The 24,012-nt window shown below is 46.4% G+C and overlaps 1 long non-coding RNA gene across 2 annotated transcripts; it reads right to left on the bottom strand.

The window, feature by feature from the left end:
* Positions 1-521: 521 nt before the first annotated feature.
* On the bottom strand, positions 522-23,672 carry LOC137533868 (uncharacterized). Of its 2 annotated transcripts, none has more exons than XR_011024241.1 (3): positions 23,589-23,672; positions 13,045-13,103; positions 522-1,299 (listed from the first exon to the last, which is right to left on the bottom strand). It is a non-coding gene; the product is annotated as an uncharacterized lncRNA (long non-coding RNA). The 2 variants fall into 2 exon arrangements; XR_011024242.1 differs by lacking the exon at positions 23,589-23,672 and adding an exon at positions 23,203-23,362.
* Positions 23,673-24,012: the final 340 nt, after the last annotated feature.

Here is a 24,012-nt window from a genome sequence, read left to right as displayed (position 1 = left end):
AAGCACTGCATAGTCTTCAAACAGCCTTAGAAGTTGACCTTCATCACTGCGAGTACTGCCAGCTGATTGGTTGAGGCTGCTGGTTACTTGAGTTCCAGCTAACTAGGATAGCTGTATATGCTTGGTAAAGAGGTTTTTAGTCTCTTACAAAATCCCCAATAAATGAAGTAATTTGGCTGCTGGCAATAGCCGGTTTCTGAATTACGTGTTCAGAAATTGCGACAACTCCGAATGACATTAACACCAGAAGTTTCAGCCGGCATAGGGTGACGCGTCTTTCCATATCACCCTGCTCCGAAATTTGGCCCTGGCCATTTTCAATGTACTCTAAAATCCTAGTACTTGTGGTACGCCATGACTTTACTCTGCGTCTCCTAAATAGTCACATATTTTACAATCTCATGCTTAGGGGGCCAGCCAGGGGTTGTCGTTTTTTTTTAACCATAAATGCCCATAGCAAATGCAGGCAACAACTAGCAATGCCGCTAAAACTACATATAAGTTCAATTCCCGCATGCAGGTGTGCTTTAACATAATGCTTTTATATTGAATGTTATTAACAGCCCTTTAGAATATTCTCTCTGTGTGATTAGACATTAACTTGTTACCTCTTGTACAGGTTGTATTGTGTCAGCTGGGAACCATATTTACTGCAAATCACGGGGGACGTAAAAAAAACAAAACGAAAACAACCAGAGCAGCAGCAGGGAAAAATGGCCCCGGCTGCATACAAATATACTGCATATGTATTTCAACTGATGCAAAAACAAAAAAAAATAGTAATAATTCAGCCTTCAGGATAGGCAGAAAAATAAAATGTTAGATAATTAGAAGCAAAGCAAGTACCGTTAATTACGATAGAAAAAAATATATATTGTTTTTGAAAATCCTCAGAATGCCGTAATCTGTGAGAATGGCAGCATTGTCTATAAATAGAATTTTACTTTTGTAGAAAACAAGTCATTTTTCTTGTGTCCGCAGGTCGCCTGTTGTAAGTTTTTTTTTCTATAAAAGTGAAACGGTCGGACGCAATCGATGGCCACAGTAAAGAGTCGCTGGGAGTCTCCGGTCGGTCATGGTAGGCACTTTTTTTTTTTTTCTGTGCAGAAATTCCAGCCGTGGTTTGACAACAGTGCCACGCCCAGCAGCGGGAAGAGGGCGGAGCCAGCGACTGCCGTGCAGCGTCTTCAGAGCCATGAAGTTGACGAACTCCAGGAGTTTGCGGCGGTTGCTCTGAGGTAGGAATGTGCTGCTCAGCTCCAGAACGTTGTTGCGGTTTTCTCTGGAGACCTGAAAGACCTAAAGAGGAAGGGGAGAAGTCAGATGATATTTTAAAATATTACCATTATTTTTAACCAGTTCACCCCCAAGGGTTTTTATCCTAACGGACCAGAGCAATTTTCAGTTGTCAGCGCTCCTCCCTTTTATTCCCTAATAACTTTATTACTACTTATCACAAGAAAATGATCTATACCTCGTTTTTTTCGCCACCAATTAGGCTTTCTGTGGATAGTACATTTTGCTAAGAATTTTTTTATTCTAAATGCATTTTAATGAGAAAAACAGAAAAAAAAGAAAAAAATCATTATTTCTCAGTGTTCAGCCTTTATAGTTTTAAAATTAAACATTCTCCTGTGGATAAAACAAACACGTTGTATTTGCCCAGTGGTCCCGATAATTAAACCGTTTAGATTATGTCCCTACCACAATGTATGGCGACAGTATATTATTTTGAAATATAAGTGGTTATTTTTCTGTTTGTTCTGGCCATAATTACAAGCCCCTATGTAATAAATTAAAATTAATTTTCCCCCATAAAATATAGAATAAAAAAAGCTGAGTCCCTAAGGCAACTATTTTTTTTTTTTTTAAGCTGATTTTTTTTTTTACAAGTGTTTTTTTTTGGGGGGAGGGTTGGAAGTGTAATTTTATTAATGATGTGTATATACTTGAAAATGTATGTATTTTGTAAGTGTAATATACTTTTTGGCCACAAGATGGCGCTGATGAACACTCATAGGACGTGTTCACTTTTTTTTTTTTTTTTTTTTACACACTTTATTAAACTGTTACATTTCCTGTTTATGTGAAAGGACGTAGCCGCTGTTCGCGGTCACGTCCATTCACTCCAGGCACTGCGATTGGGTAGAGGACTGTTCAGTCCTCTTCCCCAATCGCCCAGCACGGGATCCCGACGGTAATGGCGGCGGTAGCGGCGGACACACGGCGGTAGCAGCGGCGGGAATGCGCGACGTATTAAAACGTCATGTTGCTGTTAATAGCGGTAAGCATGACGTTTTAATACGTTAGGATGGCGGTAAATGGTTAATATTAGATATACATGTTCTATGTACATGAACTAATGTAAAGCACTTGCTTAAAATTGTGGGCGTTTTCTGCAATGCGATAACGCGCATAATGCTTCCCAATGTGCAATCGCAGTGCACTGGTAGCATTGTGCGATTTTCTGCGATGGGGGAAAAGGCAGACACTGTTGCTTTGTCTGCAATGGGGTAATAGCAAGCGTTGTGCGATACAGTCAGCTGTTCTCAGCTGGCTGCCGGCCAAGAATGCGGATTCAGCTGTGGGAAACCGCTGCCATTTTCCTGCGGCCTCAAGTGTGACCATTCCCTTAGTTTTCCATGTAACTCCTAGCCTGGGGCCCACTTGCAGCGTTTTTGTTTTGAAAAACACTCTCATTCACTTGAATGAGAGTCGTGGCACAGTTGGCGGAAAGGATTTTTTGAAAACAAAAACGCTGCAAGTGGGTGCCAGGCCTTAGGCTTTGTTTATAGTGGTGTGATGCAAAAGCTGCATTGTAGCGTGGAATGTCACCCTTCAAAGCAACACCTATGAGACATTCAAAGTGTGTCCGACTTTTCCATTGCGTTGCATTCCTACTTTTACAGGGAAAGAAACGCAACACTCGCTGTCCACCGAGCAGGATGCTTGTTCATCTTTCTAATATGTGAACATCTGAACTTCAAAGTTGAAAAACTCAAAGCTAACCCATTGTTCTATCCAATGGAAAAATGAGTTTTGATTAACCTCCTTAGCGGTAACCCCGTGCTGGACACGGGGTCAGCCGCCGGAGGGTGCCGCTCAGGCCCTGCTGGGCCGATTTTCATAATGTTTTTTTTTTGCTGGACGCAGCTAGCATTTTGCTTGCTGCGCCAGCACTCTGATCGCCGCCGGCCAGCGCCCGATCGCCGCTATCTGTTGCGGCGCGTGGCCCCCCCCCCCCCAGACCCCGTGCGCTGCCTGGCCAATCAGTGCCAGGCAGCGCCGAGGGGTGGATCGGGACTCCCAATGACGTCCCGACGTCGCTGACGTCGGTGACGTCATCCCGCCCCATCGCCATGGCGACGGGGGAAGCCCTCCAGGAAATCCCATTCTTTGAACGGGATTTCCTGATCGAAGCGGGCGGGGGGCTCGCTACATGCTTTAAAAAAAAACAAAAAAAAAACTGCTGCACTGCCCCCTGGCGGAATTTTTCATACCGCCAGGGGGGTTAAGGTAAAGGATGCATTGTTGCTGTATACGCTGAAGACCACTTGTGTGTTATATTTTACTTTGAAATGTTATCAGATCTGATTGCTATAAATATTGGGTACTTATCCGTTAGCCGGGCGCATCCGGCAGGTGGCGACAAAACTCCACCAGAGTTACATCTTTCCCTACTATCCATGTCGGCCTGGAGGGGGAATAGTAATAGCGCCACCTGCCGGATGCGCCAGGCTAACGGATAAGTCCCAAATATTGTAATCACATCTATACTTAAGATTCTTAATATTGTGTTTATATCTACAGTATGAAAATACATTAATACACAGTATACAGACTGGAATCATTGTCTTCATTTCATAGAGGAATAATATCAATTAAATGATCGGATTAGATCTTCTGTGGGTACCATGAGGATTACCTCGCCGCCTCTGGGGGAGTTGGGATGTGTACAGTTATGCTACGTACACACATGCGACAACAATCGTTCGTTGAGAACGACGAACGAGCTTTTAATTGATGAAAGAACGACCTGAGTAAAGTTAGTTTTTAAATGTGTGTAACGATCTGATCGTTAGAATGAACGTTACATCACGTAAAGCAACTATTGCGCCTGCGCATAAAAATGAGAAGTTTCAGGGAGAAATAGTGAAATGCGCATGTCAAGCCTAGTACGAACGACCGTTTCCAACGATGTACTACTTTTGCAAACGATCGTCGTTGGTTAAAATCCGCCGAGACAGAACTTTCTTTTGTAGCGATTTGGCTCGTTTGTCGTTTGCCTTAATAGTCGGTGGTTCGTTTTTTGTAACGATCGTCGCTAGTAAAGATCGGGGAACGATCGTTACAAACGACTATAGTCGCATGTGTGTACGCACCTTTAGGATGAATAATGAGATGCAAATTTCTCCTTGCATTCAATTTTCATGTAAACTATATGCAGCTTGAAATTAAACCAGTCCGAATTCATTTCCTGTCAATTTGTATTGGTCCAAGTTCAAGCTGCATAACGCACATGAAATTTGAATGCAAAGAGAAATTCTCATTGATCATCCCCTAGACTGCAGTGTTCCCTAACCCTGTCCTCAAGGCCCACCAACAGTGCATGTTTTGTGGAAAGCCACAGAGGTAGTTAATCAGCTCTGCTGAGACACTAATTACCTCACCTGTGCATGTTTGTGGTTTCCTGCAAAGCATGCACTGTTGGTGGACCTTGAGTACAGCAGTGATCTGCAAACGTAGCTCTCCAGCTGTTAAGAAACTACAAGTCCCACAGGAGTGCATTGCAGGAGTCTGACAGCCACAATCATGACTCATTAAGGCAAATGCATTGTGGGACTAGTTCCTTAACAGCTGGTGAGCTAAGTTTGCAGATCACTGCTCTAGAGCAGGGCTTTTCAACCCTGTCCTCAAGTACCACTGCGGCCTAGTGCACACCAGAGTGGTTCGGTTGCGTTTTTAGGAACACTTGCGGCGGAGGAAACGCTTGGGTAATGTATTTCAATGGGCTGGTGCACACCAGAGCGGGTCGGTTTTAGCTGAAACGCAAACTCCCAGACTGCAGCATTTTTTGGATTTCGGAGGTGTTTCTGCCTCCAATGTTAACTATAGGAAAAACGCTTGATAAAATGCCAGATCAGAGCGATTTTCCAGGCGTTTTTGTTACAGTAGCTGTTAAGTAACAGCTTTACTGTAACAATATCTGTAATCTGCTACACAAAAATGCTACACAAAACCGCAAAACGCTTCATAATAAGAAAAAACGCTTCAAAAACGCTAGCATTTTGCGGATCTGCTAGCGGTTTTTGGTGTGCACTAGACCTACCAATGCATGTTTTGCAGAAAACCACACACACATTCACAGATGAGGTAATTAGTGTCTCAGCAGAGCTGATTAACTGCCTCTGAGGATTTCCACAAAACATGCACTGTTGGTGGTACTTGAGGACAGGGTTGAAAAGCACTGCTCTAGAGCATGTACAGCTGTACCGATATCTCACTCAGGGCTCGTTTCCACTGTTGCGGTGCGGAATCGCCTGGATTCCACCGCAGAAAAAAAACGCATGCGGCTGCATTTCCGCATGCGGATTTAGCCGCGATTTCGCATGGCAAGGAGCCAGGCGAATTTAACCATGTCACTGCCTGAGTAAAGCTCCATAGCAAACCATGCGAAATCACGGGGAAATCCGCATGACAAAGCCACATGCGATTTCCCTATTAAATGCATTAGCGGCGATTCGCCCGCATTCCTCCCGCACGCGAAATCTGACGGCTCTGCCGTGCAGATTTCTGCTGCACCGAAAAACGCTCCCGCCGCCGCACAAGTGGAAACAGCCCCATCCACTTACATTGACTATGCGAATCCGCATGCAGTGCCCGCATGCGGATTCGCTATAGTGGAAACGAGCCCTAAAAGATCTGTGGTGCCAGATCATCTCATGCGAGCACACAGCTCCTCTCTTGATCCTACCCACTGTCCCAGCAAGCCCCAAGGTGTCCTCATCCTTCCTCTATAGTATCCCAGGGTGTCTGTAAAGAGTTGTCACTATAACAATAGTACATAGATCTTAGACCAGGCAAAGCTGTAGATCAGTGTTTCTCAAACCTGTCCTCATGACTCCCCCACGGTGCATGTTTTACAGGCAACCTCACCTATGCACAGGTGGGGTGATCAGTGTCTCCGCTAGGTGGGTTCCATGTAGCTGAGACACTAATTATGCCACCTGTGCATAGGTGAGGTTGTCTGCAAAACATGCACCATTGGAGAGTCACAGAGAATGATCAACCTCTATCCTTCCTGGTGACACTAAGGGCTGGAACCCACAAGAGCGTTTTTTTGAGCATTTTGGCAGCGCTGCGATACGCTAGCGTTTTGCCAAAACGCTCAGCTGATGTTAATGGATGGGGCAACTTCCACAGGAGCGTTTGCGTTTCCCAGAAACGCAAACGCAGGACCTGCAGCATTTTGGGAGCGTTAGCGCTTCAATGTAAAGTATTGAAACGCTAGCAGAAACGCTCATCAAAACCTAAACTGAGCGGTTTTGCTAGCGTTTTGCGGTTCCGCACACTGTAACAAAATTAAAAATAATTCACAGGACCAATCAGGATAAAAACGCGAAACGCAAAACGCTACTGGCGATCGGAGATCAGGAGATGGCCATGGCGACGGGCGGCATGACGTCACCGACGTCATTGGGAGACCCGATCTACCCCTCAGCGCTGCCTGGCACTGATTGGCCAGGCAGCGCACCGGGTCTGGGGGGGAGGGGCGTAATCAGTGCGGAGCGGCGGAGATCAGAGGGCACACGCAGCTAGCTGCGTGCTAGCTGCGTGCTGCAAAAATTTTTTTATCAAAATCGGCCCAGCAGGGCCTGAGAAATCCCCCAGCGTGGGGAGGTTAACAGACATTCATCTGCAGATCAGATCCACCAGGATGGATCTTCAGATCTGCAGATGATTGCCTGTTAAACAAGGTGTGCATGAGGATCTGCAGATATCATAGACTATGAATGCATTTTGCAGGAACGGATCTTTTGCAGATACTGATCTTTTGAATGTGTGCAGCATCTTTCTGTTCAGCATCTTGCAAAGATTTCTATCTGATGGGGAGTTCAGCTCCATAGAAAAGACTGTGTAGGTATGGCTCTCATACTACATGGAAGGGGGTAAAATTGGTCTGTGATCTTTCATTTTCTAGAGACTATGGTCTGATGTGTGTATGCACCTTAAGGGCTAGTTCACAGTGCAGTTGCAGAATAATTCTGCATGTTAATTAATTGCCCATACAATTCTATGTGCCTGTTCACGTCTCTGCGCTGTAACAGATCTTGTTATCCTAACTGGCTGCATGCAAGCTTTGTATTTAAGTTTATGTCCAGTCCCCATTGCAGTTCAGTCATAACAGGTGCATTATGCAACTGACCACTGTGAATGCAGAAGGTTTGTACGCACCATCTCTGTGGCAGACAAGACACCCGGGTACACGACTAAACTAAGGATATGAAAACTACTTTTACACCACCGTAGTACCCCAATACTCATTATACAGGTGGTAAAATGACATGTAAATCTGTTCTGCAGCTTCCATATCCATGTTTTTCTCTACAAGTGGACAATAAATCCCACTGAAAACCTCTAAAGATGAAGTGATGGTGAACAGAAGCTTCAATGGCTTCTACTGAAGACACCAACAAAAAACAAACCTAAGCAACAAGTATTTTTGATGCTTTGACAAACAGATATATTTGCCTTGTCAATGTGGCAATAGGTACAACACCAGCAACAAATGAGGGGTAAGTGAGAAATGCTGAGAACAACAAAGAAGCAATGGTCTATCGCAAACATACAAGTGGTCAAAAGTCAAACAGAAACAGAGATTATCATCAACACCAAAAGAGTTACTGAAGCATTTCTAGAGATGAAGAAGCATCTCCAGTGAGGAATCGGGATTTTTAATAAAGATCTGCTGTTAAAGGACAACTGAAGTGAGAAGTATATTGAGGCTGCCATCTTTATTTCCTTCTAAGCAATACCAGCTGCCTGGCTATCCTGCTGATCCTCTGCCTCTAATACTAGAACAAGCATGCAGCAGATCAGGTGTTTGACATTATTGTCAGAGCTGACAAGATTGGCTGCAGTAGTGTCTGAATAACAACACCAGAAAAAATAGCATGCAGCTAAATAGACCAGCAGGACTGCCAGGCAACTGGTGTTGTTTAAAAGAAAATAAATATGTGCTGCGCAGCAGTACAATGCGCTTGCATACTGCTGCATGCATTCTGCCCGCAAGCGCAGAGCTTAGCTATTCACTGTTAAAAATGGGATCAGCAGCGGGTAGCAGCGCAGATGGCATGCGATCACACCCGTTGCGTTCTGATCACACGGCCATCTGCGCTACATAGATGTGAACGAGGCCTAACATTGATGTGCTGATAAAAAGCGGACAAAAGCACACTAACTGGAAATGAGGCCTTAACCTTTATAAAAAAAAAACGAAATAAAGAAGCTGCTGTCCTCGGGCAACACACTTCAAAGGAAGCGGGGGAACCAAAGAAGGGGCTGCTACTGGAACAGGATGAGCTTGCTGGAAGCTTTCTTTATTTATGAAGTATTATTTTGATTTGAAGTGCTGGAATATAGTTTTTCTGGGAATAATTACTAATCTGACTGCTGACTCTAAAATCTCTGCATGTAAAACCCCCATCATCCAGCACCAACAGGGATTAGCTGATGCCAGATAAGTAGTTTCCGGTTCCTTGACAGTCATGGTCCTGCTACGGCTCCAGTAATCCGGTGACTTCGGCTGAAGGTGCGCACCCTCGCGTCATCAAGCTGGTTGCCGTAAGAGACCTGCGCATGCGCAGTTCACTAAAGACTGAACCGTGCATGTGCAGGACTCTTACGGTGACTAGAGTTGGGCCGAACCTCCGATTTTAGGTTCGCGAACTTCCGCGGAAGGTTCGGTTCGCGTTAAAGTTCGCGAACCGCAATAGACTTCAATGGGGATGCGAACTTTGAAAAAAAAAATAATTATGCTGGCCACAAAAGTGATGGAAAAGATGTTTCAAGGGGTCTAACACCTGGAGGGGGGCATGGCGGAGTGGGATATACGCCAAAAGTCCCCAGGAAAAATCTGGATTTGACGCAAAGCAGCGTTTTAAGGACAGAAATCATATTGAATGCTAAATGACAGGCCTAAAGTGCTTTAAAACATCTTGCATGTGTATACATCAATCAGGTAGTGTAATTAAGGTACTGCTTCACACTGACACACCAAACTGTTCACTGAACAGAACAGGTATGCAGTGGCGGGTTCACTAAACAGGTATACAGTGGCGGGTCCACTGAACAGAACAGGTATGCCGTGGCGGGTCCACTGAACAGAACAGGTATGCAGTGGTGGGTTCACAGAACAGGTATGCAGTGGTGGGTTCACAGAACAGGTATGCAGTGGCAGGATCACTGAACAGGTATGCAGTGGTGGGTGGGTTCACAGAACAGGTATGCAGTGGCAGGATCACTGAACAGGTATGCAGTGGTGGGTGGGTTCACAGAACAGGTATGCAGTGGTGGGTTCACAGAACATGTATGCAGTGGCAGGATCACTGAACAGGTATGCAGTGGTGGGTGGGTTCACAGAACAGGTATGCAGTGGCAGGATCACTGAACAGGTATGCAGTGGTGGGTGGGTTCACAGAACAGGTATGCAGTGGCAGGATCACTGAACAGGTATGCAGTGGTGGGTGGGTTCACAGAACAGGTATGCAGTGGTGGGTTCACAGAACAGGTATGCAGTGGCAGGATCACTGAACAGGTATGCAGTGGTGGGTGGGTTCACAGAACAGGTATGCAGTGGCAGGATCACAGAACAGGTATGCAGTGGTGGGTTCACAGAACAGGTATGCAGTGGCAGGATCACTGAACAGGTATGCAGTGGTGGGTGGGTTCACAGAACAGGAATGCAGTGGCAGGATCACTGAACAGGTATGCAGTGGTGGGTGGGTTCACAGAACAGGTATGCAGTGGCAGGATCACTGAACAGGTATGCAGCCAGGAAAAGCTAAGCCTAACTAATCTTTCCCTATGAGAGACAGACAGCAGCTCGCCCTACTCTCTCTAATGCAGGCACACGAGTGGCCGTAATGGCCGCCGCTGCCTGCCTTATATAAGGGGGGTGGGGCTCCAGGGGCTAGTGTAGCCTAATTGGCTACACTGGGCCTGCTGACTGTGATGTAGAGGGTCAAAGTTGACCCTCATAGTGCATTGTGGGGCGAACCAAACTTCCGGAAACGTTCGCCTGCGGGAGGCGAACGCGAACCACCGAAGTTCGCCGGGAACCGTTTGCCGGCGAACCGTTCGGCCCATCTCTAACGGTGACCAGCGTGATGAGGCGTACGGTGCGCACATTCAGCCGAAGTCACCGGATTACCAGGACCATGGAAGGGACCAAGAAAACACCAGGGGACCTTGCGGGCTATGGGGGGTTGGAGGAAGCCCCAGGTACGTCCGGATATCATTTTTTCCTTACTGCTCAGGGTCCCTTTAATGTAACGGAGGTCTATTACTGTATAAAGAAGTATAAAAGTCATTTATGCATCCTGCAAGGCCAGGATATGTTTCTGGTTAACCGAGTTATGGATAATGGGGGTTTTACTGTACCTTGCAACTAAACTTAGATACCATAGATTTTTCCTCACTTTGGCCTTGTGCACACCAAAAACCGCTAGCAGATCCGCAAAATGCTAGCAGATTTTGAAACGCTTTTTCTTCTTTTTCTGTAGCGTTTCAGCTAGCATTTTGCGGTTTTGGGAAGCGTTTTTGGTGTAGTAGATTTCATGTATTGTTACAGTAAAGCTGTTACTGAACAGCTACTGTAACAAAAACCGCCTGGCAAACCGCTCTGAAGTGCCGTTTTTCAGAGCGGTTTGCGTTTTTCCTATACTTAACACTGAGGCAGAAAGGCATCCGCAATCCAAAATCTGCAGCAGCCCGGGAGTATGCATTTCTGCAAAACGCCTCCCGCTCTCGTGTGCACCAGCCCATTGAAATACATTACCCTAGCGGATCCGCACCCGCAAGCGGATCGCAAACCGCAGCGGAACCGCTCTGGTGTGCACTAGGCCATACTGTCCCACTGACATTCGGAACACCATTGTGTCCATGCACAGAGCATGGGAGACCGTAATAAAAACTAGACGGAGGTTATAACATTTATAGCTGTCTTTGCCTCTGCTGCATAGACTGTCCCTGTTACACTTGTAAGCATCAGGCATTATATCTGCCAACAGGGACACAGACAGTAATAACTTTCCTATAGAGCTTCAAACCCTTCCCTCATTCAAAACTACCATGTAACCTTTTTCAAAAGCTAAAGGATGAGTGTGCACATATGTACTAAACCATCCCCAGATGAAGTCTCTACAAATGAAATAACATAATAATGCAATACTGAACTTCCCCATCTACCTACAGTTTACTAGAACCTCCACTGCAGCCTGTACACTGCACACTAGTGGTAATATCTGTGTACCTTACCAGATTCTCCATGCCTCTTCCAGCAATCCCCACTACTGCCCAACACTTTGGGCTCTATTCTCAATGACTTCCCGCATGCGTTAAAGTACATGCGGGAAGTTTGCGACCAAAACATCGGCAAGTTCACATTCACAAAGGTTTCCGCATGTTTTCTCTGCATGCGGAAAAAGTGCGGGATTCATGCGGAAAAATTTCCGCAAAAGTCGGTATTTTCTGGAAAAAAAATAAATTCTCAAAACTGTTCAGGCGCATCATTTCGTCATTATTTATCGATTTTTTTTTTTTTATCACCTACAAGTAGTAGGTGATATATTCCGCATCCCATTGACTTTAATGAAGTCTGGAGGCTTATGGACTGTGCTTGCTGGACTTAAACATTTTTTTTTTAAACACTTTTTCATGCGACCTTTTTACCGCATGTTTTCCGCACGTTTAATGGCTGTTTACGCATCTTTTTACCGCATGCGGAAAACATGCGGAAAATATTGGTGAATGTGGAAAATATGCGGAGTTTACCGCTGGCGGAAATTTTTCGGTAAAATTTTGCGGTATTTTTTCATCTTTGTGAATCGAGCCCAATGTAAAAGCTGTACTCACATCTGAGATCTGTAGTTCTGCCTTACCAGTGCTTCCTGCACATCACTTCCTGTTCCTGTCTGTGTGCAGGAAGCAGGAGGGGCAATGGCCGGGAAAGAGCAATCATATCTGATCTACTAGTCATGTAACAACCCATACACAGCAGATGGGTATATAACACAAAGTCAGAGTAGTCGCAGGGTTCTCGCATCTTCTCTGTGGAGGAATCAGTAATTTTAATTGGAATTATGAGCAAGGAATAATCTGAGGCTGCTTTATCACAATATCAAAAGCAGACTCGGCATTCCAGCTGTAGGCTTGTTTTCATGGAGAAAGTTGTGCATGTTATACAATGCTGACAGAGGGGAATCCTAGAACCATTCTGATTATGAGTCACAGCTGATCAAGCTCTTCCACCCCGTTACACATGATTTCCCCTGCATTATTGGACAATGTGGAATCTGTATTTTGGCCTAGTACACACCAGAGCGGTTCGGTCACGTTTTCAGATCTGATTGCGGATGTGGAAATGCTAGGGTAATGTATTTCAATGGGGGTGGTGCACACCAGAGCGGGAGGCGTTTTGCAGAAACGCATACTCCCGGGCTGCTACAGATTTTGGATTGCGGAGGCGTTTCTGCCTCATTGTAAAGTATAGGAAAACCGCAAACCGCTCTGAAAAATGCTACATCAGAGCGGTTTGCCAGGCGGTTTTTGTTACAGAAGCTGTTCAGTAACAGCTTTACTGTAACAAAATCTGTAATCTGCTGTACCAAAAACCGCAGCACAAAACCGCACAAAAACATAAGAAGAAAAAACGCAGCTAAAAACGCTAGCGTTTTGCGGATCTGCGTGCGGTTTTTGGTGTGCACCAGGCCTTTGTGTGCATTTCTATCTTTGCAACACTAGTAGAAAAAATTTTACACTCACCCCCAGAACCACAAAGGTCTTCACAGCAATTTTTACAAGACACAAGGTGGCGCTCTCAGCTAGGAGGAAAAGAGAGAACAGAATAAATAAAATATGTGTCAAGATGGGTTACAGACACAAAGCCAACATGAAATGCTAGGGACACACTTCCTATCAGATCGAGAGGTCGCACCGATTATACCAGACTTATCCGATCTGCTCCAGATCAATTACAGGATCTATTTTATGTAGTAATGATCTGAAAAATCATTCCCGTTATCAATGGTGAGTAGTTTGGACATGTACACCACATAATATAGCTCCCCTTCAGATACCTGTCGCTCTAACAGGAAATTGTATTGTGTGCACCCAGCATTACACACAGGAGTCTAGTCCTGGGAAAAGAGGTGAGTGGACTCACCTGGAAAACCCACGCGTAGCGCCAAAAATGGGCGTGGCCATGGGTGGGGCCAAATATACATGACCTTAGCAGTGATGTAAAAGGTCTGCCGGGGAAGTTTGAGCTCTGCCGTAGTGTATCCCCCCAAAATAGATGTAATCTGACAGCATTTCACCAAAAAGACACATAGTCTGGTAGAAGTTCCTCCAAAATACAGATAATATGGCAGTGGTTCCCCCAAAATAGACAATGTGGCAGCAGCAGTTCCCCCAACATACACATAATTTGGAAGCAGTTCCCCAAAATATGCGAAACCTGGCAGCGGATCACCCAAAATGCACGCAACACCCAAAATACATATAATCTGGCAGCAGTGGTCCCCCAAACATACACAATCTGGCAGCATTTCCCCAAAATATGCTGAATCTGGCAGCAGCTGTTCCCCTAACATACACATAATCTGGCAGATGTTACCCAAAATACATAACAGCGGTTCCACAAAAATGCAGATAATCTGACAGCAGTTCCCCCAAAATAGGTACCCATGCATAGGTAGCCAGGTCTATAGGTGTCCCCAGTATAAGTAGCCATGAGTATAGTAGTCCCCAGTATATGTAGCCAGGGGTATATGTGCCCAGTATATGTAGCCAGGGGTAGATGTGTCCAGTATACAGTGGGTTGCAAAAGTATTCACATTACTGCCACAAACATGCATCAATTTTATTGGAATTCCACATGAAAGACCAATACAAAGTGGTGTAAATGTGAGAAGTGGATCGAAAATCATACATCATTCCAAACATTTTTTACAAATAACTGCAAAGTGGGGGGTATGCGTAATTATTCGGACCCCTGAATCAATACTTTGTAGAACCACCTTTTGCTGCAATTACAGCTGCCAGTCTTTTAGGGTATGTCTCTACAAGCTTTGCACATTTAGAGACTGAAATTCTTGCCCATTCTTCTTTGCAAAACAGCTCCAGCTCAGTCAGATTAGATGGACAGCGTTTGTGAACAGCAGTTTTCAGATCTTGCCACAGATTCTCGTTTGGATTTAGATCTGGACTTTGACTGGGCCATTCTAACACATAGCTATGTTTTGTTTTAAACCATTCCATTGTTGCCCTGGCTTTGTTTAGGGTCGTTGTCCTGCTGGAAGGTGAACCTCCGCCCCAGTCTCAAGTCTTTTGCAGACTCCAAGAAGTTTTCTTCCAAGATTGCCCTGTATTTGGCTCCATCCATCTTCCCATGAATTCTCAGACTTGAGAGAAGGTAGGTAGGCACTCAGTGCAACTGCAGATGGAAAAGGTCTCGCTGAAAGGCAGTGTGTAGAACTTCAGCAGAAGCTACGTGCTCACGACAAAAAGGATTCAAACATAGTGACCATTTCATGTAAAAAAGAAAACAGAAGATGTCTGGCACTGCAGCTTTAATGCATGACAGCAGGTGTACAGTGAAAATGGCATACAGTATACACAGGGACAATGTCCGTGAAGGTGGTAGTACTTATCGTGCTCTGCTGCAGGTGGAGAGGCGACTGTGGGCGCCAGTGGGTGCACGGCCTTACAGCCGTTTCGCAATGGGGTGAGCCTTGCTTCTTCGGAGGCTTCTCGTGCGCAAAGTGCTGGTGACGCGCCCTTACTGGCCAATGGCACAGCCCCATGTCATTTCCTACAGATAGGCGGGACTTACACGGAAGTAGGCGATTTAATGGCCGCTTCCCTCCAGCACTTTGCGCACGAGAAGCCTCCGAAGAAGCAAGGCTCACCCCATTGCGAAACGGCTGTAAGGCCGTGCACCCACTGGCGCCCACAGTCGCCTCTCCACCTGCAGCAGAGCACGATAAGTACTACCACCTTCACGGACATTGTCCCTGTGTATACTGTATGCCATTTTCACTGTACACCTGCTGTCATGCATTAAAGCTGCAGTGCCAGACATCTTCTGTTTTCTTTTTTACATGAAATGGTTCCCATGAATTCTGACCAGCTTCCCTGTCCCTGCTAAAGAGAAGCACCCCCAGAGCATGACCGGGCCACAGCAACTCCAACACAGCAGGTCTTGCAAGGTGTTCCTGGTATCCACTGGTTGATGCCTATGAAAAGTGGTCCAAGGAAAGACAGCTGGTCAACGGATAACATGCCATGGCTGCCCAGGGCTTGACAAGGTTTGTGGGGAAATGAAGCTAGCCCCTGTGGCCTTATCCCACCACTGCAGCACGGACTGCTGGAAAACGTATAACTGGTCATGAGCCAACAGTATCCTGACATTGCAGCTTGCTGAATATGGGGCTGCCTATGAGGAAGATCCCAGTAGGCCACTGAAAGCACCTACCATGGGCACATGAGTCAGAACTGGACCATAGAGCAATGGAAGATGGTGACTTGGTCTTTGGTTTTGAAATTCCAACAGAACATCTGTGGGATATGCTGGGAAAACAAGACCCATCCATGCAGACCCCACCTCACACCTTTACAAGCTAGGATATGCAGCTAATTTTAACTTTTTGCCGACTGCTTTACGTCAATGGGCGTGATTGCAGCGGCAGCCCCAGGACCGCTCAACGGCAATTGGCATGAAGTCCTGGGGGCGGAAATTGCAGGGGATCACATGCGCCGATGAGATCGCCGCTAGGAGACTTTTAGACGGCAAAACCGCCATCTATTTACATGTTGCAGCGCTGCGATGTACGGCAGCGCTGTACTGGGGACAGCCGTGTCACACGGCTGTCCCCCTATGAGGCTCAGGAGCGATCCGCTGTCATAGGCTGAAGCTTATAACAGCCGATCGCTGACACTGGCTGACGGGGGGAGGGTGGGGGGGTAAAAAAATAGGAACATTTATAAAAAAAAATGTATAAACAAATTAAAAAAAAAATAAACATGCTGGCAGCGATCAGAGCCCACCAACAGAAATCTTTGTTAGTGGGCAGAAAAGGCGGGGGCAGGTGAAAATCACTTGTGAGCTGAGCTGTCCGGCCCTGCAGCAAGGCCTTAAAGCTGCAGTGGCCTAATTTGTAAAAAAATAGCCTGGTCACTAGGGGGGTGTAAGCCTACAGTCCTTAAGTGGTTAAACACACTTAAAGCGGACTTGCACTCAGAACTTCCTCTCTGCTCTAAAAGATAATCAACAACATAATAACCTTTAAAGAAAAACAATTCTTTATTACAGCTTACGGAGGTCCTACAATAAATCTGCAGTGTGTCTACTTCATGCTTTTAAGGAAGCGGAGAAAGGGTTAACATCCCGTGTTTACATATTAGCAGTGTCTGTGGAGATTGACGAATTCCTGGGCTGACACAGCTGAGAGATGAAATTACACTTATGATCACTTGAATGAGGGGAAATTAGGCGGGCTCTTTTCTCTAATAACACTCAGGGTGCATTCTTCTCTGTTTTCATTCTGCCCTGCGTAAGAGTGCAGTTCCACTTTAAGTATATTGACACTTTAAAGTGAGGCTTCCCGGATCCTCTTGGCTCCAGCCGCAGCTCGCCGGGACCCTCCTTAACATTTGGGCTGCCCTCCTCTTCTAGCTTGAGTGTGGCCGTACTGCAACAATAGGCGCAGTACACCCCCACTTATGCCTGAAGAGGTGCGCAGGCCTGATGTTCCTACCGTAAAGCCCTCTTCCGAGAGCCTGCGTTTGGCAACAGGGGACTGGAGGATGCAATGGGAAGCCTCTACAGCAGGAATGTCCAAACTTTTGAGGCCTAGGGCCATATCGCTGTTCTTGAGAGTGCTAGGGGGCCGAACTAGCAAAATTAAACTCATTTTTCCTGATTGCTGCTAAGTACACCCCTGCATGCGGCACCGCAGCTACAGCCTGTGGGCCACATGGAATTAACAACTGCAAAGAGCTTTGGGAGACACCAGAAATGGCTCGGCGGGCCATATGTGGACCCCGGGTCAGAATTTGCAAATGATTGCTCTATAGGATCCAGAGGATTCACCCTTCTTAGGTAAGTATGCGCTATTGCTTCGGGTACACTTTAAGGTCACGTTGTGTTTTTCATGAAAGCTGGAGGAGCAATTAATACAAGTATTAAGCTGTTACAATATAAAAGAACTGCTGTGATTTTTATCACTCAACCAAGTGACGGCTGATTGGATCCTGGCCTTTTGTCTGTTTGAATCTCACTATTCACACAGATAATAGCGGCTTCAGGCCTGATCTACCCTCTCTGGCATTAAAAACATCCTCTTCTTGGCCAGAGTGGAGTGCTTTGTTTAACCTATTTTGGTTCCTGGACGTAGTTTCTACGTCCAGGAACCATGCGCGCTACAGCGCGCCCCCGCGGCCGATTGTGCGCGTGCACGTGCACTCCCGGCCGCGGATTCGGTAGCCAAGGAATCAATGTATCGGGCTACGGAGCCCGATCATTGATTCCTCTCCCCCGCTGAAAAAGCGACAGCTTCTCTCGGAAGCTGAGCTTTTTCTGGCCGTCTCCTTCCCGATGCGTCACTCTAAGCGCGTGCTACGCTTAGAGTGACGTCATGTAAACAAACTCATGGCTGCCATCTTGTGGCCAAAAAGTAATACTACACCTGAAAAAAAAAAAAAGAATTAAGACACATTTACATTATAAATCTATTGTTTACCTCCCACCCTCCCAAAAGTACCCAAATAAAATGTTTAGTATAAAAAAAAAAAAAAAAAAAAATTTCAATTAAAAAAAACAAAAACAAAAAAAACATGTAAATATTTACCTAAGGGTCTAAACTTTTTAAATATCAATGTAAAGATGAAATATTTCTATTTTTTTTTTATTTTAAACTTGTAAATAGTGATAGATGCAAAATAGAAAAAATGCACCTTTATTTCCAAATAAAATATTGTTGCCATACATTGTGATAGGGACATAATTTTAACGGTGTAATAACCGGGACATATGGACAAATACAATACGCGAGTTTTAATTATGGAGGCATGTATTATTTTAAAACTATAATGGCTGAAAACTGAGAAATAATGAATTTTTCCATTTTTTTCTTATTCTTCTTGTTAAAATGCATTTACAGTAAAGTGGCTCTTAGCAAAATGTACCCCCCAAAGAAAGCCTAATTGGTGGCGGAAAAAAATAAGATATAGATCAGTGCATTGTGATAAGTAGTGATAAAGTTATAGGCTAATGAATGGGAGGTGAACATTTCTCACGTGAAAACGACGGAACCTGAATGGGTTAAGGACGTGTTTAACCACTTGACCACTGCGGGGTGTTTCCCCTTTAGGGCCAGAGAAATTTTCACCTTTCAGCGCTCCTCCTTTTCTTTCACCAATAACTTAATCACTACTTATCACAACAAATCAACTACATCTTGAGTGGTACATTATGCTAAGAATTATTTTATTCTAAATGCATTTTAATGGGAATAATAATAAAAAAGTGGAAAATAAATATTTCAGTTTTCTAGTCATAAAATAAAACGTTCTACTGTAGATAAAAGCCACACATTTTATTTGCCCATTTGTCACGGTTATTGCAACATTTAAAATATTTCCCTATTTCCATTTGCCAGGCTGTCCTGCTGGTCATCTGCATCTAATATTTTTAGTCATAGACCCTGAACAAGCATGCAGATCAGGTCTTTCTGACTGGATTATCCACATGCTTGTTGCAGGTGTGTGATTCAGACACTACTGCAGCAAAAGGGATCAGCAGGACTGCCAGGCAACTAGTATTGTTTAACAACCTAACAACCATGCATCTCCGCTTGGAAGGCGGAGCTCCGCCCAGCCTTCAGTCCTCGAGCAGCGCTGCAGTGGGGACAGCCGTGTGAAACAACTGTCCCTCTGTGGGACACAGGAGCGATGGGCAGTTATAGGCTGAAGCCTATCACAGCCAATCGCTGTGATAGGCTGGCCGGGGGAGGGAGGGAGGGAAGGTTGGAAAAATTAAAGAAAAATACACCTTTTTATTAAAAATAAATATTTGTTAAAAAAAATAAACATCTGAGGGGCGATCAGACCCCACCAACAGAGCTCTGTTGGTGGGGAGAAAAAGGGGGTGGGGGAATCACTTGTGTGCTGTGTTGTGTGGCCTTGAAGCGAGCCCTTAAAGCTGCAGTGGCCCTTTTAGTAAAAAATGGCCTGGTCTTTAGGGGGGTTTAGCACTGTGGTCCTCAAGTGGTTAAAGTGGACCAGAACTCTTGAACAGGACAGAAATAAAACAGAGAAATGCACCCTGTGTGTATTTAGAGAGGTAAGCTTGTCTAATTCCCCCTCATCTGTGTCTAATCATAACTGTAATTTGATCTCTCCCCTGGGTCAGCTGACTGTCACTGCAGATAAGGTCATTTGAAAGCACAGAATGTTAACAATATTTCCGCTTCCATGAAAGCAGGAAGTAGAAACACTGAAGATTTATTGTAGAATTTGTATCAGCTGTGACAAAGAAACACATGGGGGAAGGAGGAGCCCAAATATTGATAAAACAAATTTGTTGTCATTTGTAAGTGCTGAGTGGATCTGTGGTCCGCCCAGCGGGAAGGTCTGACGGACTCGTGTTACAATACGTGTGTACACACCTCAAAGAGACTCTGAAGTCTCAAAAAAAACCATGTATATTTATTGAATAAATGTTTTTAATATTTTAGTCCTAACTAAATCCCCCCGAACTCCCCGGGGGGCAATCCGGGAAGCGCTTCCATGTGAGGCAGGGCTATGAGCTGCAGCCCTGCCTCACACGCGTCTGTCAGCGGCGGATCCCCGCCTCTCCCCCTCCCCTCTCAGCCTTCCTTCACTGAGAGGGGCGGGGGAGAGGCGGAGATCCGCCGCTGACAGACGCGTGTGAGGGAGGGCTGCAGCTCATACCCCTGCCTCACACGGAAGCTAATGCTGGCAATCCACGACCAAGAAAGTCGTTGATTTTGCAGGGGAGAGGGAGGGCACGTTAGGGGGGATTTAGATAGTTTAAAGCGGCGGGGATGAGGCGGTTTAGTTAGGGCTAAGGTATTAATCATAATTCTTAAATAAAAATACCTTTTTTTTAGAGACTTCAGAGTCTCTTTAAGGGGCCAGTGAGTGTCTCCTCTTAACCAAATGGCCGTGGGTATGCTTCTATGCATACCCACAGCGTCTGATAAGGGTGCCTGTAAGGCTGACCTGAACTCAGAACTTCCTCTATGCTCTAAACGATGTACAACAGCATAACTTTTAAAGAAAAACATTTCTTTGTTACAGCTGATACACATCCTGCAATAAATCTGTTTCTACTTCCTGCTTTCATGGAAGCAGACATGTAATTATCCTGTGCTTTCAAATGATCTTATCTGCCATGGCAGTCAGGTGACACAGGGGATAGATCAAATTACAACTTGTGAGTAGACACAAATGAGGGGTAATAAGTCAGGCTAAACTCTCTTAATACATACAGGGTGCATCCTATATAATAAACCCTAACCGTCCTTGCGTCATCCTCCTCCTGTCCGTGTTTTCTGGCTACTGCGCATGTGTAGCCAACAGGAGGAGGAGGACAGGGGGGCGGGCGGCTTATTCAGAAAGAGCCTAGCGCCCGTCTGTAAACAGGCCTTAGGCCTAGTTTCTATATGTTTTTCTTCCGTCAAGTGCAAGAGTTCAGGTCCACTTTAAAGGGAACATGACAGTGGTGGGGGAAAAAAGTCATACATACCTGGAGCCCCCTCCAGCCCCTTGGCTCCTTTGCCGTCCTCCTGACCTGCCTCAATCTGCCGCTATGGCCTTTGCACATGCGCGGCTCGGCCACGTTCCCGCCCCCATCATGCTCCCGTCACCAAGAGCATACAGTGCCTGCGCAGTACTACTGTACAGGTGCAGAACGCTCCTGGAGTTAGGAGTGCAATGGCGGTGAATGCAAAGCTGAACTTCAGAGGACCCTAGCAGCAGATCGAGGTGTCCCGGGAGGACAGTGAGGAAGCCTCAGGTATGTATGAATCTTTCCCCCTCCCCAGTATCAGGTACACTTTAAACATGTTTTCCAGATGCAGAAAATAACTGACAGCAGAGTGCAGCACTGTGTGTGTTTTTGCTATCAATTACATTAGCAGGTAAAAAAAAAAAAAAAAAAAAGCGCATATTATTCCACATGCAAGCACACATGGAGTTTTATTCATACCTGGGGCTTCCTCCAGCCTCCTCCACGCAGATCGCTTTTTTTTTTTAGCTCACAACTGTCCTTTTAACCACTTGCCGACCAGGGCTGTATTGGCTGATCTGTGCTGCGTGGGCTCTCCAGCCCGCAGCACAGATCAGTATTATGCCAGGGCGATCAGACTTCCCCCCTTTTTTCCCCACTAGGGGGATGTCCTGCCGGGGGGGTCTGATCGCCGCCGGCCATCTGCGTTTTGCGGGGGGAGGGGGGCTCCTCAAAGCCCCCCTCCGCAGCCATTTCCGCCCTCTGCCTCCTGACCTCCCTCCCTCCGTAATGCGCAGGACGGAACTCCGAAGCTTCCGCCTATCAGATGTCGGCGATCCCCGGCCAATCGGAGGCAAGGGATCGCCGATCTGCCTCACGGCGCTGCTGCGCAGCAGCGCCGTATGATGTAAACAGCGGGGATTTCTTCCCCGCGTGTTTACATTTTGCCGGCGAGCCGCGATCGGCGGCTCTCCGGCTGTTCATGGAGACACCCTCCGTGAACTGACATGGAAAGGCCGCTCGGTCGAGCGGCCGTTTCCATGGTAACCCGCAGACGACCAGTTTATCTGAAGTCTACTTAAAACAAGGTTTTTACTATAAAAACCTCTTTAACCTAATTGCCCCTCCTAAAACGCTGCATCCCCGCGGCTGAAAACGCCATAAATCAGCCCAAATTACCTTGGGGACATCACGGGGCTCCCTCCGCATAGAGGAAGAACTTCCAGCTGCAGCTCTGCCTCCATGCGCGTCCATCAGCGCTGATCGCCGCCTCGGCAGAGATATGCGCGGATTGACGCGCATGGAGGCAGAGCTGCAGCTGAAAGCTCTGCTTCCTTAGGGCAGCAACATCCACGACCTAGAAAGTCATGGATTTTGCCATAAGGGATTAGGGGTGATTTATGGCGTTTTCAGGCGCGCACAAGCTTGTGCTGACTTATGCAATAAAATAAAATTAAAAACTGCGTTGTGATGATGGTGTGCTGAGCTAAATTCATTTGCAACTATTGACATTTGGGTGACATGGCTTAGCACCCAGGTTCAGCACCCAACACTCGGGCAAGGTGTGTCACTCCAGAAATGTTTGTGCACCATTCCAGTGGTGGGCCCCTCTTTGGTCCAATGTTTCTTCACTGTGCAACCATGGCCGTGGGTGAGTATGTCTGTACTGGGCATGTGCAACAAAGGATCGATCATGCATGCCGAGTAGAACTGATGCTGAGAATACATGGTTAGATAGTTGCGCCGGATTGAGCCGCTGGCTCGATCCCGGCGCATCCCTGCTTGTCCCCGCCGGTGTTCCAACGTGATAACCTACACGTCGAATTTGCCTACATCCACTATCAAACGTATACCAGGAGGGTTAGGGTTGGGGAAGGGATAGTAAAAGTCTATGGGATGTAGGTTAGTTCGACGTGTAGGATTAAGTGTTGGAGCACCGGCGCCTGGATTGATCCCCGCTCGTCACCTCGGCCGCTCCTTCCGCTCGTTTTCTGCCCATTGTCACATACCCAGTACAAATGTGCTCACCCACGGCCGCCCTAACCCTCCTGCTATACGTTTGATAGTGAATGTAAGCTGATTCCACGGGTAGGTTATTTCGTCGGTACACCGCCCTTGTGCACCGAACAAGCCTATTCAACCAGAAGGGGACCCAGGTCACCACATACTCGGGCTGTAAAGCAGCAGAAGGTATTCCCAGCAGGCACATCTGCTCCTCCAGGCAGCGTGATATCTCCTCTCTTATCTGCACAGGAGAGGCTGCACTGAAGGGCCCTCTCCACTGTCCAGTGAAGGGGTTACTATGCTATCCCGGTGGTAGAGAGCATCCTAAACTGTGCAGGGAGATGTCGCCCTGCGGCCTCCGTCCAGCCGCTGCAGGCTTGCATCAGCTCAGCAAACTCTCTCCTGTGTTCCTGTCTCAGGACGGGCTGCAGTGTGTCTGTGGCAACGTGTGCAGCTCCCCATCCGCCCTTAGCAATTTCCCACCCCAGGCACCGTCCTATGTTGGCTTCCCAGAAATCCAGCCCTGACCCTGTGCATGCCAGTCACTCACATCACATCCTCATGTTTCACACACTTGTCGTTCATTCACTTCTCTCTGGCTGCTTGCAGGAGATTGTCTATGTGGGGGCGGGGCCAAGACGGAGGGGAAAAAGAAACTGGCGACATCATTGGCCAAGGCAGGGGGGGGGGAACAAAGGCTGAGGCTAAGCTGCGCTGATTGGTTTAGCAGAGCTGAGGGGCGGGACTCTTGTCTGCAGGCTCAGCAGGAAACACATATTTATGGACATTGCAGCGATTTATACTGAAATCCCGGATACAAAAAAGTAACACTATTTATAGAAAGTTTGTTAATTGACATGGTTGGCAATGTGTTGTGGGCGGGGTTTGGTGTTTACATCATCATCATCTAGCTCAGCCTGCAGCTATCCTTATGGGCTGAGGCTGAGTCTGTCACACGAAACCCCATCGCCCCC

Source organism: Hyperolius riggenbachi, chromosome 10, assembly GCF_040937935.1.
Source record: "Hyperolius riggenbachi isolate aHypRig1 chromosome 10, aHypRig1.pri, whole genome shotgun sequence".
NCBI classification, from domain to species: Eukaryota; Metazoa; Chordata; class Amphibia; order Anura; family Hyperoliidae; genus Hyperolius; species Hyperolius riggenbachi.
Note: the sequence above shows the minus strand (reverse complement) of the source record. Positions and strands in the feature narration are given on the sequence as shown.